At 43.3% G+C, this 16100-nt stretch overlaps 1 protein-coding gene and 1 pseudogene across 20 annotated transcripts in view; one reads left to right on the top strand and one right to left on the bottom strand.

Moving 5' to 3' along the window:
• The window catches only part of TENM2 (teneurin transmembrane protein 2), a 3953434-nt gene that overhangs the window by 221506 nt on the left and 3715828 nt on the right, over positions 1–16100 (bottom strand). The window lies entirely within an intron of this gene.
• LOC112209353 (small nucleolar RNA SNORA40) lies at positions 8218–8332 on the top strand (annotated as a pseudogene).

Raw genomic sequence — 16100 nt, 5'->3', positions numbered from 1 at the left:
GAAAGCAGTTTATGCTGACGTCTGGGGAAGAGCACGCCGAAGGGGAGTGGAGTTAGTGAGAAGGAGGAGTGGTGGGTGAAGGGACGGGCAGGGTGAAGGAGTAGTTGCCTTTGAGGAGCTTTGCCTTTCGTTTGGAAGAGAAGGGATGACACTGGAGGATTTTGAAAAAGATGAACGCTTACTTTTTCCCCTTCATTCTCACTGGATTAGGTGGTAATATAATCTACATTTTATAGATAAAGAAATTGGAGCTTAGAGAGGTTAAGAGACTTGCCCAAGACAATTCAGCCAGTAAGTGGGAAATCTGGGATTTAGACCCAGACACATGCAACTTCAGAGTCAGAGTTCTAAATTCCCATACTGTCCTCCTAGAGACTCCATTCAGAGTTCTCACTGGAGGACATCGGCCCTCTGAGGTTTCCAAGTGAACCACTACTTAGACAAGACCAAACAGGACAGGTAGGCTATAGAATCACTTACTTACTAAATATTGTCAAGGCTCACTCATGAATACACACTTCCCTTTGTAAGCAGCCATTAGTCTCTATGAATATGTCCTTGGTTGGCAACTAGTTTGCTATTTAACTTGAACCACCATTGTCAACGTAAAATAAATCTGCTCGGCAACTTCAATTGCCAGTCAGGCCAGTCAACAACATGTTTGGTGGTTTTTTCCCTTGTCAGTTTGCTTGTCATCCTTTGGGGATGCAGTTGAGTGCAGTGCCTCTTCCTCAAAGAGGAGGGGGCCCACTGCAATGTATTATTATTTTTAGGAATGCTGTCAGTGCCAAAATTACCTTCAGCCTGAAAAGTAATGCAAACAAAACTATGTGGGATAACATTCTTGGAAATGCCTTAAGTCTTAAAAGGAGTTTAAAAATTTAAATCTTAAAGAGTTACCAAAAATCCTTTTCTAACCACCTTGGTGAAGTGATTTCTCCTATTTTTCCCAGACAGTGTTGCAATACACTGAGTGGAATGAATTTTCAAAGCACTGCATGGAAGTTACACCCACAAATCCCTTTAACGGTAATGGGATTTGTGCACCTATCTCCCGAGAATGTTCTGAAAACTTACTAGCCTCTGTCCGACTTCCAGCTTGCAGCTCCAAATGGTTGCAAGGCTTATGGCTCAGGAATTACAAAGAAGAGGAAAGATGAGAGGCAGATACAATCCCAGAATCGTGGCAAGATCATCAAAATGAGGGGGGGCATTGGAGAAACTCACCTGCATTCACCTCTCTAGAGGAACTCAAATCTTCCGGCTACAGTCCCAAAACTGTCCTCAGCAGGGATTTTGTCTGCTGCCTTCCTACTTCTAGTCCCTCACAAAAGTAGCAAGGCTTTCTGTCCCCTCCTTTGTGTCTGCCATGAGAACAAGGTGATAGTTGCGTGAGGCAGCTCTGGGATCAGGGAGCAGTGTGTTCTTGAGACAAGAAGAATCCACAGGGAAAGACCAGAGAATTAATCTATTCTCATGACAGGCTCAGGATGGTACAGTGAGTGGGAGGTGGTACGAGATTAATCAATTGCTGTGTTTGCAGAAAACAAATGGGGCTCCTTTCAGCTTCAGGATGCGTGGGGCTCCCCGACTGGCAGCGTCCCTCCCCTTGTCTCCTGGAACCCGCTGCTGCAGGTGCACTGCAGGTGGGTGCTGTTGACACTGCGAGTGTGTGGCATCTGGTGTGCCGAGGTGACCTCTAACCACACCCCCTAGCTCTCAGCATCACTGGGCAGATCAATACATAAGACAGACACAGGTGCTCACAGCCACTTTCTTTTCCTTGCGCAGGGTGGCCAGGAATGCACCTGACTGGCAATGCTAGTCAGGCATCCTATTGTCCACCAAGTCAGCTCAGCCTCATGCAGATAAACACATGCCTGGAGCCATTAGCGGCACAGAGTGTCGTTTCCCACCGCGGACCACCCCGTTCCTGCTGCAATTTTTTTCCTGGTTAAGAAATAAAAGCTTTTCTTTCTCCAAGAAAGGACCCATGTGATCAAAATACCTTTAGAGAATGATAATATCGGTAGGTTTTATTCACCAAATAAATCATGGTCTGGGATTTTAAGAGCTTTTCTGATAACGAAACACATCCCCACAATACACACATCTACACCTAAATGGATCTTTCTCCCCTCCGAGCTTGTCATTCACTGTTGACAACCCAAACAATATTTGTCTTTCTTCAAAGAACGGCAACCAGCAGCCCCGTTAAAGAGGGGCAGATCGGTGAGACCACTGACTACAAAGGAAAGAAGACGCAGGCTGCACGTGGCACGCGGCCACCAGAATCCTAGGAAGCAGACATTATGAATGTTTTAGAGGATAAGATGTCATATCGATCCGTAGATGTGCAATGAGCGCTGGAACAAAGAGAAAGAACTCTCTCGTGAAAAATAGCCTTCTGCAAGGAGGAGAGGCAAGGGGGTCAGAGTGTGCCAATTAGGACACCCGAGATACTCCATTCCTAGGGCACTTTCTCCCCTCAGTGGCTGCAAGCAAGGGAGGAGAGGGTTGGGATTTATTTCCCTTCCCAAGTCCCCAGCAGCCCTCAACAAACTGCTCCCAATGAGCCCTCTGATCTGAACTCTGGAGCCCACAGGCAGCCATCCTGAAACTGGGGGAACAGGCCAGGAGGGGCCTTAGGAACCAGGTATAAGGGAGGAAGGATCTCCCTATCCCGGATCTCTGGGATATATATGCCAGGTTCATGTCAATCAGGGTTCACATTTCTGCACAACTATGCACAAGCGGATACCTTGGGCAAACAGATTTACCTCTCTGAGCTTCACCTTCCTTAGCTATGATAACAACTAACATTTTTGTGACGTACTGACTCAGTGTCAACCACTGTTCTAAGCCCTCTATATGCTCACCTCATTTGCTCTTTACAGTAAACCTAGAGGTAAGAACTATGATTCCCATTTTACGGAGGAAGGAGTGGAGGCATAAAGGTGTTGACAGGGTTGGTAGGTGGGGCAGCTGGTTTTAGAGCCAAGCGTGTGCTCTTAGCCACATTTTCTTGCTCACACTGACCTTATAGGGTGGAGAAGGTGCAAAAGTGGTGAGGATCTGGGTGGGGGTAACCGGCACACAGGAGGCACTCAAGAAACATCTCACCTCCTGCTGGGTCTTGGGTTGTTTTGTAACAATGGTGATCATGGCTAACTCTTATTGAGTCCTTAGCATGTGCCAGGCTCTGTGATAAGCAATTGTTGCTAATTTTATGAGATATATAATGCTTTCCCATCTTGCAGATGAAGAAATTGAGGCTCAGAGTGCTGAAGTAACACGCAGCTGGTAAGTGTTAGAGGTGGGATTTGAACCTGAGCTGTGTGACACCTGAAGCTCTTGAGTATCACTCCATCCACTGACAACCATCAGCTCAACACTAAGCATCAGTGAAGACTGGGGTTCTATTCACCTAGGTATTATTCTCTCATTTGCCTGAACCCCCTCCTTCAGAGAAACCTCTGTGGTTTCCTTTTCTGTGTCACATTAGAATGGCAGAGGCACTGTTAAGATGGGCCTCAAAGGCCATCTGGTCCAGACTTTTGCTATATAGACAGATGGTGACCCTGAGCCCTACTTAAGTGAAATGACTTGCCTAGGGTCATGACAGCTAATGGCTGACTGAGCCAGGATTTGAACCTTGATCTTTGGACTCTCTGGTGCTCTCTCTACTGTCCTCTTCCATCTGCTTAAAGAAAGACAGAGAATTCTGGTGTCTGTGTGCAATGTAATGCCTTATTAAAGACAAAATGAGGTGGACTTCAGAGAAGCCTCCTCCTCTTACCCGCTTAATATTTTTATTACTACTCTTTGCAAGGTAGGGCATGAACAAATAACCTGTTAATAAAATTAGCCAAAAAAAAAAAAAAAGACCATTATGGTCCTTTCTGATCCTAAATTCATTAAATTGAGTTTCTATGACAAATATCTTCTACTGTAGAAGTTTATTCACAGCTAGAATCTAAAATCACCATTTTTCTATTTCTACCTGGTCTGACGCCATTGTGGTCAATATAGATATGTTCCCTCCTGCATGCAAACTTGGTACTTTTTCAGGACTGAGAAATGAGTTGAAGAAGTAAGGATGTTGAGCAAATCCTGTATGTAATTCTCATTCCAATTTGGTCATTTGTTCAGCAAAGCCAAATTAGGCACATGGGGAGGCTGCCAGAGTCCTTTTCAATTTTTAATTTCTGACATGGTTAGCTCAAGATTTTTTCAAACTCAGAAATAAAAAAAAGTCCTGTATTAGCAAATTGGATTTGATCTCTCTTGCAAATGGTTTTAAGTTAAGTGGATTTCACATAGCTAACTTGAAACATTTAAAACTTGATTCTGATGGAAAGAAACATCACGTTAAAAAAATTAGTTCTATCTCCCAGGGCCTGATTAGGTAGCAGGGAATGAAAACACGGGCAAGGGGCAGTCCTCCTCAGCCTCTGATATGCTTAATGTCAGTATGGTCAGCTTCTTATGAGGAAAGAGCTAATCTGGGGTGGGGTGGGGGAGGATAATTTCTTTTTGGAATGTAAGCTACTTGCATCTATAAAAAAGAACTACATTTTCATCTGCAATTAGATAAGTGATACAAGTAGACTTATTTTGAATTTGTGACAATTTATATATATATATATACACATATGTGTATATATATACACATACATATATATACACACATACGTATATATATACACATACATATATATACACACATACGTATATATACACACATACATATATATACACATACTATATATATATACACACACATACATATATTTTATATATATACATTTTTTTTTTTTGATGGAGTTTCGCTCTTGTTGCCCAGGCTAGAGTGCAATGGTGCGATCTCGGCTCACTGCAACCTCCATCTCCCATGTTGAAGCGATTATCTAGCCTCAGCCTCCCAAGTAGCTGGGATTACAGGCACCCACCACCATGCCCAGCTAATTTTTGTATTTTTAGTAGAGATGGGGTTTCACCATTTGGCCAGGCTGGTCTCAAACTCCTGACCTCAGGTGATCCGCCTGCCTCGGCCTCCCAAAGTGCTGGGATTACAGGCGTGAGCCACCGCGCCCATCCCAAGAGAGCTAATTTTAAGGGTTTTATGTGACACTCAAGTCACACACATTTCTTTGGTGCTAAAGGCACACGATTCTGTCAACCGGCAGCAGCACTGCAGACTGTTGTGGCATTTCTGGCTTATACAAGGCATTGCAATGACAGCAGAGTGACATTCGACATGGTTATGATGTGTCCCCCTCCTCCTTATGGCTTATGATCCCATGCCGGATCCTAACTCTATGGAAATCCCCAAGCCAGGCCTAACCTAATACATCTCCCAGGTAGGGGCTGGTGTCTCCCTTAACACTGGCCTGGGAGAGCTCTCCCTGACCTGCATGCTCAGAGCTAAAGAAAGATAGGCACGTTTGGAAAGTTCCCCAATTTGTTTTCATTGCTTAGCTCTTTTAGGCGAAACTTTCTCAATGCATCTCCTACTAGTCTTATTTGATTCATTTAAGCTTTACAAGACACTCACGAGGCAGTTACTTTTTTATCCCAATTTTAAAGATGAAGAGACCGAGGCTTGTTGCAGTTCTATGACATACCCAAGGTCTAGGGTTGCCAGGTTTTAATTTATAAGTTTGCTAAATCTGGCAACTCTAGCAAGGTCCTGTAGTTAGGACGAAACCTCCGAGGCACTTCTCTTCTTCTGCAGCCCCAGAAACAGCCTTTGAATCGGTGCCCTCAGATCCTTTAAGCTTTGCTCTAGTTCTATCAGAAAGAATCGTCCAAGGTAACCAAAGTTGGGTCTCTTGTGAAATGTCCACATCTTCTGGAGTTCTCTACTGTGAATGTCATTTGCATTCTGCTCTAATCAGCACTGTCCAATAGAAATAAAACACAAGCCACTTATGACTTTTTTTTTTTTTTTTTTTTTTTTTGAGACAGGGTCTCCCTCTGTCGCCCAGGCTGTATTGCAGCAGCTCTATCTCAGTTCACTGCAACCTCCGCCTCCCAGGTTCAAGGGATTCTCATGCCTCAGCCTCCCGAGTAGCTGGGATTACAGGCATGCATCACCATGCCTAGCCAATTTTTGTATTTGTAGTAAAGACGGGGTTTCGCCATGTTGGCCAGACTGGTCTCAAACTCCTGACCTCAGGTCATCTGCTCCCACAGTACTGGGATTACAGGCGTGAGCCACTGCACCTGGCCCACTTATGAAATGTAAAATTTTCTAGTAACCACATGAAATAAGTAAAAAAATTTTAATACTATGCTTTTTACTCAATATATCCAAAATATTATCAACATAAAATCAACATAAAAATCTTTAATGAGACAGTAAAAAGATTTTTTTTGCACGAAGTCTTCAAAATCTGGTTTGTATTTTATAGTTAACAGCACATCTCAATTCAGATGCTAAATTTTCAACAGTTAAAGTGAAACATCATCTTGCAAAAACAATAAAAATGTGCTGAATGAAAGTATTTTATATCATTTGAGTTTTTAAATGTAAATTAATTCAGTTCTTCAATTATACTGAACACATTTCACAGAGGAGGTCCTAGACCACTGTGGCTGACAGGATTTTTCTAAGCTGATCTCCTCCTGCATGCTCTCTGGACATCTTCTCATACTATTTATTTATTTTTTATTTATTTTCTTTGAGATAGGGTCTCCCTCTGTCACCCAGGTTGGAGGGTAGTGGTGCAGTCATAGCTCACTGCAGCTGTCTGTCTCCTTGGCTCAAGTGATCCTCCCACCTTAGCCTCCCAAGTAGCTGGGACTACAGGTGTGCGTCACCATTCCTGGTCAGTTAAAGTTATTATTTTTTATTATTTTTATTTTTAATTTTTTAGTAGAGATGGTTGGGGGGGGGGTCTCACTATGTTGCCAGGCTAGTCTTGAACTCCTGAGCTCAAGTGATCCTTCCATCACAGCCTTCAAAAGTCCTGGGATTACAAGTATGAGCCACCACGCTTGGCCTTCCCTGGATATTTTATAACCACACCACTTACAGAGTTTATGGCTTTACACTGGTAATTACCTATTTATTGACCATCCTGTTCCCCCTCCAATTGTTTTTTTTTTTTTTTTTTTTTTTTTAGACGGAGTCTCACTCTTTCACCCAGGCTGGAGTGGAGTGGCGCCATCTTGGCTCACTGCACCCTCCCAGGTTCAAGTGATTCATTCTCCTGCCTCAGCCTCCCAAGTAGCTGGGATTACAGGCACGTGCCACAACTCTCGATTAATTTTTGTGTGTGTGTGTATATATATATATACACACACACACACACACACATATATATACACACATATATATGTATACGTATATATACATATATATATATATACACATATATATATATATTTGAGACGGAGTCTCGCTCTGTCGCTCAGGCGGGAGTGCAGTGGGGCGATCTTGGCTCACTGTAAGCTCTGCCTCCCAGGTTCACGCCATTCTCCTGCCTCAGCCTCCAGAGTAGCTGGGACTACAGGTGCCCGCAACCACACCTGCCTAATTTTTGTATTTTTAGTAGAGACGGGGTTTCACCATGTTGGCCAGGCTGGTCTCGAACTCCTGACCTCAAGTGATCTGCCCACCTCAGAATCCCAAAGTGCTGGGATTACAGGTGTGATTACAGCTACCATGCCTGACCTCCCCCTCCAAATTTTGAGGCATGAACACATTGAGAGGTGAGAGTAGGTCTTCCTTCCCCTCTTTCAAATTTGTCCCCACAGCTAGCATAAGCCTTAGAACACAGTAGTGTTTAAGAAATATTTATTTGAATGAAAGAATGGCTTGAAAACTTCTGTCTAAAAAACTACAATTAACTGAGGTCTGGGAGTGTGCCAGGCTAATAATAATGATAATAGTCATAAACAGTGTCTACTGAATTCTTATTACCTGCTTTTAAGACATTTCTCATTGATCATTAAAAAAAAATCACCTTTGAGGTAGCAAGTATCCTCACTTTACACATAAGAAAACTGAGACTTAGAGAGATTAAATAACCTGCCCACTGCCACCTAGCTACTAAAATCCAGAGCCAGGAATACATAGATGTGTCCTAACTGCATTTCTAGTGCTTCCTTAACCATAGTCATCATTTACTGTGTTCATGGTTTTCATGAAATCTAAGCTCCACTTAGACTGTTATTTCTTAACTACATTTTAAAATCAGTCTCCTTTTTAGCACTTGTGTTTGCTTTTGTTTGACTTGTGGACAAAGACTTATAGTAGACAGGCACGAAAAAATAAATCCTCTTTTGCAACCCATGAGTTGTTATACGTGCAAGAAGGAATATTATGAAAAAAGAAAGAAAAAATAGCAATCTATTTTTTAAAAACTTTAATCAATTTAGCCTCATCCCAAAGTAATATCTGTGAAATAAAAAGCTTAATGTGTTAAGATTTTTGTGACACATTGAAATAAACATAACTATTGTAATACAGAAGTGTGTCCACATGCTACACATAGCCATATGGTGATATGACTACCATACCTGGGTAAATATTACTCTCTGCTCAGTTACACCTAACCTCTAACATTGGTCTTTCTGTTTCTAAAGATCCACCATTATTTCTGGGTTTTCCCCTTCCTCTCACACAGTGGTCTAGGAAGGAAAAACACCAGCGGCTGAGGAAAGGCTGGAAGGGAGGCTCTCCCTTGCCTGCCTTTTCTCATTATTTCTAGCTGTAAAAAAAGCAAGACACAAGCAAACCATAAGACCTAACTCCCCACTGCCTCTGCCTTGAGGGTTTTTCTTTGCTTCTTTAGAAGCCAGAGGACAAAAACTGCTTCAGGGTGGCTGGACCTATGGGATCGGTCCTTCTCGCTTTGAGGTTTCCTGCCTTATTCCAGGGCAATACTAACAGAGTCTCAAAGCTATTCAAATCTAAGAGTCCTAACCTCCTCCCCTGCCCTACTTGCCTTTCTCCCAGCCCTGGAGGGTCTTCATAGCCCAGACTACCCCAGATGTTTCCTGGGCATCCCAGTCTCTACTTCATTCAATAAATTCACCAGCAACTATTGAGCCCCTACTATACTCCAGATATGGCAAACTCTCAAGGCAATTTTCAGTAAGAATCATAGCTAACACGAATATAGTGCTTACTGTTTGCCATGCACTGTTATAATAAGCACTTTAAATATTTAGACATGAAATTGCCCTTTTTGGAGATTAAATATGGTAGAATATCACCAGTTTCACATGGTTTAGCTTAACTATGGGAACTATGGGAGAGAGAGATTAAGTATGTTGTCCAAGATTAGTCTGCCAGTAGTGGCAGAGCTGGGCTTTGAACTTGGGGACTCTGGCTCAGAACACTTGATTACAATGCTTTCTGTCTCTTATACTGAAAGTGGCAGAAAAAAGAAAGCCTACTTCCCTCCAAAGCCAGACTCTACATTTCAGGTGCACTGTGGGTAAACTAGGCTTTTGTAGGAATAATAGAATATGGTGATTAGAGTAGCTTTGGAAGCAGCAGACCTGGCTTCAGGTCCAGGTCCCAGTCTTGGTTTTTAGTAGCTGTGAGGCTTTGGGAAAGCTTTTTTCTTTCTTTCCCTTCCTCCTTCCCTTCCTCCCTCCCTCCCTTCCTCCTTCCCTCCTTCCCTCCCTTCTTCCCTTCCTCCTTTCCTCCCTTCCTCCCTCACTCCTTCCTTCCCTTCCTCCCTCCCCTCCCTCCCTCCCTTGCTCCCTTCCTCCCTCTTTCCCTCTTTCTTTTCCTTCAGTTTTTCCTCCCTCTCTCTCTCCCTTACTCGATCTCTCTGTCTTTCTTTCTTTCCTCCCAGACCCTCATTTTCCTCACCTGCAAAATGGGAATCATAAAACTTCCTACCTCCCAGGGGGGTTGCCACATTCAATGAAATAAAGTATGCAAAACATTTATCTCAGTGCTTGACACACAGTTAAGAACCCGACAAAGGGCAATTATTGTGTGAACTGTCCAGAAGGAATATGGTCTGTCTGGAGAAAAATCTCTGAAATTCCAAATAGCTAGGTTACAAGCAAATAGCCCATTCCTAAATTTGAGATGGCTTGCCTTTTGAATTAAAATAATAGAAATTATGAAATATAGGAAAATACTTAGTGGTCACCTTCTCCAGACTCATTTTACAAAAGAGGTTATGGAGGCCTGGAAAGATTAATACCTTGGCAGAGAGGACATTCATCTCTATTGAAAAGCACAGATCCCCGATCCCATTCACTTCCACCTCACTGCACTGACTCTTGAAGCTGCACTTTTGTGGTGAAGCTTGACAGAGGAACCTCAGATCAGCTGACCTGGTACACATACCTCATGCACATGTGAAATCAGTGGTGACACTAAGCAGTGGTCAGGGGGTGCAGTTGGGGTGGAAAAGGAAGGTGAGTAGGAAAATTCTAAATGATTTCCATCAACCTTCTCTGAAGTTACCACAAAAAGAGTCTCAGTAAAAACAGTGTCTTTCCTATGCAAGTGGAGTTTTAAGACGAGCCCCCAACCTCCCATTTTCCACCCAGACTGGCACCTTTAATCCCCTCCTGTATGTATTCTGGAGATGCCACTGTGTAAAAAACACATTAGATGGCAATAGTATTTTCTTCTTTTAATCCGATATCTGAAAATTCAGGGTATTTACATGATTAGCCTTGATGCTGCAACAGGGTAAAGCCTTGTGTAGCTTCATAGAGCTCCATTAACAAGTATTTCCTAACCTTCAATCCTGTGCCTGGTGTTGTGCTAGGTTCTGGGGATACAATGATTCTGAAGACACCACTCCTGCCCTCGAAAAGCTCACTGTCTGGGCCGATGGTTTTGGGCTGTAGTTCCCAGACCAGCAGAATCAGCATCCCCTGAGAACTTATTAGAAATGGAAATTATTGGGCCATACTCCAGACCTACAAATCAGAAACTCAGGGGTGGGGTCCAGGTATCTGTGTGTTAATGAGCCTTCCAGGTGATTCGGATGAATGCTCAAGTTTGAGAACCACAGGTATTGCACAAGGCTTGGCTGACAGCAATTAATGAAAGAGAACATGAAGGGAAGGAACAAGCTCCTCTTGTCTGTTTCTATGAAGGTGGAGGAGGTGAGAGAGCCCAGACATCTCCCTCCAGGTCTAGGCACTAGGTCTCTGCCCATACAGGTAGTGTGTCAGAAGCAGCTCGGAGGACGCAATATGGAAAAGAGATATTCAAGCCAGGGTGGAAAGAGGAAGAGAAAAAAAAAAAAAAAAAAAAAAAGAGCCAGAACCAGACTTGGGCCAAAGTAACATGGTAAAACAGGGACATTCTTTCTCAGCATGCCTCCTCTCCATCCAGTACCTGCCCTGTGTCCATTCTGCCTGCTCCAGGTGACCCATGATCGGAGAGACTCAGTGCCCCCCTCCAAACTCAGCAGTGCTTCTTGTATGAATGCTTTCCCATCACATCAGAGGTTTCCAGGACTCCCATCCAACTCTGTCAGAACTCTGCTTTCCAAACTATCAGCCACATCAATGGAACTTTAAAAAATCCGTTGGATCTTGATATTAATTATTAATTCATCCACATCCTCCCCACAACATCACACATTCTATCATTAATGGATGTGCAATTATAGGGAAGACTAACGATTTAAGCCAAACATATAAACTCTAAAGGTGGAAATTTTAGGCACGGTGCCAGTTAAGGATGACAGATATTTTCAGACAGAAGATATTTTAGACAGTGGCTCAAAGTGGCATGACAGGAAGGCTCCCTTCTCTATGTTCTGGTCAGCCCTGACTGTGGAGGTACTGACCTGAAGCAGGTGCCCAGTTTGGCAGAGCAATTGCCACCCCTTCCCCACTGTCAGGCACAGGGCTGCCCAAAGCCAGAGGATCCACCAAGGATATATTGTGGCTGGAGCATCTGATTGTAAACATCTGTCTATAAGCATTCCTAGGGTGAATTCCTCTTTCTTTAGTCCATCATGCCAAACTTGGGAGTTTGGGCTGGGTAGCTACATACTAGCATAGGATCCTTAGGGTTCAGCTTGATCTACCTTAAGCAGGAGAGAGGAATTTTTTTTTGAAGGCTATGAAGGCAGGTTGTGAAAGTGAAAGAGTAGCTGACCAATGGTTTTTGCTATGGCTTGAATGTCTATCCCTCCCCAGAATTCGTATGTTGAGATCCTAACCAAGGTGATGGTATTAGGCAGTAAAGCCCTTGGGAAGTGATTAGGTTATGAGTGGGGTTGGTGTCCCTATAAAACAGCTAGATAGTCTCTTCCACCATGTGAGGACATAGCTAGAAGGTGCCATCTAGGAACCAGAAATCGAGCCCTCACTGAATCTGCAGGTGCCTTGATCTTGGACTTCCCAGCCTCCAGACCCAAGAAATAAGTTTCTGTTCTTTAAAAGCTAGTCAGCCTCTGGCATTTTGTTATAGCAGCCTGGCCAAATTAAGAGAGGGTTTATCCCTGAGGGGAGGACCATGGGCACAGAAAGTAATATTCCCATGCCCTTGGGCTACCAGGAGAAAAAGAGAGCTCCACTTTCCCAGTTTCACTTTTAGGGACCCTAGTTAAGGACTCTAATTGGCTCAGCTGAGGTCACAAGCCCATTTTTTTTTTTTTTTTTGACAGTTGCTATGGTGAGGAAAGTAAGATAATAACATCAACCCTTCTCGATTTAGGGACCCAAAAAGGGTGTTGGATACAGACACAGCCACCAAGTAAACTTGCCAAACTTAGCAAATAAAAACTCAGGAAGCCAGTTACATTTGAATTTCCCACACAATATTTGGGATATATTATATTAAAAGCATTTTCATTATTATTCTGAAACTAAAATTTAACTGGGCATCCTACACTTGGCAACCTGTCACCAAGGGAACTGGTGTGAGCCAGGCAGACTCCTCTTCATTTGGTGTCCACTACACCTTGTTTAAAGCTTGAAGAAGTAGAGTTCTTTGGGGAGAAAAGCACTGCCCATGCCTAGAATCGCCCCTGAGCACCTTCTCTGTGTCACGCTGGGATGGGTCTCTGCCTAGAAGAGAATCCATATCAAGCCTCTACACTTTCCACAAAGTGTCAAAACTGCCTGGCTGTCTCGTGTGTAAAGCATATGGACTCGTCTTTTTATCAACCACAGTGATTCCCGGGTGGAACCTGAGGATTTATCAGGAACTTCAGCTAGGATCAAATTGTGATTCTACTCTTGCCAAAGCTCCTTAGAGACATGTGATATTGAGAGAGGCGGCAGAAGGCTGACTGGCTGGTCCAACCCTGTCTCTCAGGCTGAGTGCTAGTGCCCTCCATAGAAGGCATACCATAGCCACCTTCTAAGGTCTGCTCCTCTCTAGAATGGGCAGAAAACTTGGAACCCAAAGATCTCTGCAAGCTCCATTTGTGCCAGTGGTGTTGATTCTCGTAAATCCTCACTAAACTTGCTCTGCAGTTAGGGCACAGCCATTTTTTTCTCTTCTTTCTGGAAGGAAGTTTATTACACAAAGCAATAGGTGGACGTCTTCTTACTACCACATAAATCTGCCGTAGTACCTATGTGCTACACTTCTTAGACAAGAAGAACAAACAGTTGCTACTGGAACATTCCACACAGGGGAAAACAATAAAGCTAGAAACAAAAGCAAAACAGTAAACAAAACATATATAGAGATGTATTCTTTGTTAGAATCTTTAACACAAGATAGGGCCACGCAAAGCTGAGGTTCCATTATATTTCCGAAAGTAGAGGAACCAGACAGTTCAACTTGACTTTTCTTTAGACAACACCTTTCATTCTGGCCACGAGGAGTGATGTTTTCAGTACCAAGCATCCATAAAAGAACCCTGAGCACTCACATGGCCCAGAACATGGCACCAGAAAGCTAGAGGCAAAAACACGGAGCTCAAATTTGGGATACGCAAAAGGCAGTCCAGGGCTGAGGTCAGTTCCAGGCAAGATTTGGAGCTGAGCACTTTTTTCTTTGTGTACTCCAGTCTGCTAGCAGAAGCTATGATGCCTGAAAAATCCTGTGTGAATTATCTGACAGTGTTAGAGAAACAAAAAGCCATTCTAGGGGCTTCTGGGCAGTATGTTTGGATGTAAGGGGGAGGGTGCATTTCCTCTTCTGGGAAAGCCCTGTGCACTTAGAACAGACTCCTTAATGAAGTGCCAATGATCTCAGAGTTGACCTTCAGAGTCCTTGCCCCACAGCCCCACGATCAGTACCTCGGTCGGGAGTCAAGTCTCAGTGGGTGAGGGTACCTTGGCTCTCCACAGCGTGGGAGTGTGCTTCTGTGTAATTTCACATGCACATGTGTGTGTGTGTGTGTCTGTAGCTTATTTCCTGACAGGTGCACATGCAAGCGCCTAGTCCATGTGGAGGGATTATCATTTTAATAAGTAGTTTTAGCTAATTAGTTTATTCTTGCTGACATGGTCCCATTCCTCCTAATTTGATATTCTTATTTCATGTAGAAATTGGGAGGCTGATAGACCCTGGAATGGTTGTGAAGTGATTAATTTTCCTTGGTTTTATCTGTGTATGCTGGTATGTATTCTGGAAGGGGAAAACCTAGGTTTGTTTGGTTCACTATGGTATAAGCAGAACCTGTCACAGTAAAAATCTATTTTATTTAGTGCTTACCTTTGGCCAAGCACTGTGCTAAGGGCTATTCAAGAATTATCTTGTTTAGTCTTTATAACCTCCCCTATGAGATAAGTGCTATTATTGTATCCATTTTACAGGGAGGAAACTGAGTCACAGTGAGGTTAAGTAACATAGCTGTGCTCCTGTTACTGGTAAGTAGAAAAGCTGGGATGTAAACCCAGCAGCCTGTATTCTAGAGCCTGTTCTCTTTCCTTGTACCAGGAAACATTTGTTGTATAAATTAATAGCTATGTGGATAATTTACCACATATGATTTAAGTGCCTCTGATGACAAATCCATGGTTTCCATTCTCAGCTATCAGGCTCAAAATTCACATAATAAGCCCTAAAAATACTATCACTTTCAGGATTTCTCTCTGCTTCCATAAGTCGGCATCTCTTCTGCTGCTCATTCTAACTTCACCCTCCAGAGTGTATGCTGTTCCCACAGTTCTATTGAGCTAATCCCCATCACGAGAGGGCTAATTGCTAATCCTCACGTCAGTGGATAAATGTTTAGGTGGACACTGCTTCTGCCTGTTATTTGCACTGTGAGAGGGGTCCCCAGCTCTCAGAGGAATGGTGGGTCAAATCTCCTCAGGGAAGGACAGGCTTCTTGTGGCTGGAGCTGCTGTTCCTGGGAGGCCAAGAAGAGGCCCACCTGACATCATACCTTGAGAAGAGCAAAGAAATTACATCATACCTTGAGAAGAGCAAAGAAATATAAGCACTCCCAACTATGATCTTCCCCAGAGAGTTGTACAGACAACTTATTATTAATAGAAGTTGTGTTTTTCCCAGTTCCCCATCGCAAGTGAGCCCCCTTCATAGCCAGGGAGATAGGAGTTCCGCCTTCGGAGCTCAAACAGGCCCTCTCCCACACAGAGAGATTTAATTCCAACCTCAGGACGCACTGGCCAATGAAGCCTTTGCTAGCCATTGCAGCTCAGGTGGAAGTTATTTTAGTTTAAACAACTTGTGAGTGGTCTCTTCATGTTCAAGAATTTGCCTCCATCTTTTCATGTTCCACTTACACCAACACATCTTCAATGGCGGCATTTCTGGCAACCCCACAGGACACCTGCTCCTCTAATCTCATACCTGAACCACACAGTTGTGTTTGCTCTTTGGAACCCAAGCACATATGGTAGTCAAGAGAACACAGAAGGAAACCCTACCTGTATCCTACCCTATTTCCCGATGTAGCCACATAAACCTGATACTTAAACTACTTCTTGCTACTTGGATTTCAATTTTCAGTCTCTGTTGGAGATACCAAGTGTTCTTGCTATCACATCATTTATTAATGTCTATTGTCAACAGAGAACAATTACCCAACACTAACACATATGAAGAAAAAGAAAGATTCTACTTTCCAAACCAATTTCCAAGAATTGCTACTATAGGGAAGTGTCAAACACTTTTCCACTTTAACCGTTCTCAAAACTTTTAATGAATCTTTTCTTTTAAACAAATC

Source organism: Pan troglodytes, chromosome 4, assembly GCF_028858775.2.
Source record: "Pan troglodytes isolate AG18354 chromosome 4, NHGRI_mPanTro3-v2.0_pri, whole genome shotgun sequence".
NCBI classification, from domain to species: domain Eukaryota; kingdom Metazoa; phylum Chordata; class Mammalia; order Primates; family Hominidae; genus Pan; species Pan troglodytes.
Note: the sequence above shows the minus strand (reverse complement) of the source record. Positions and strands in the feature narration are given on the sequence as shown.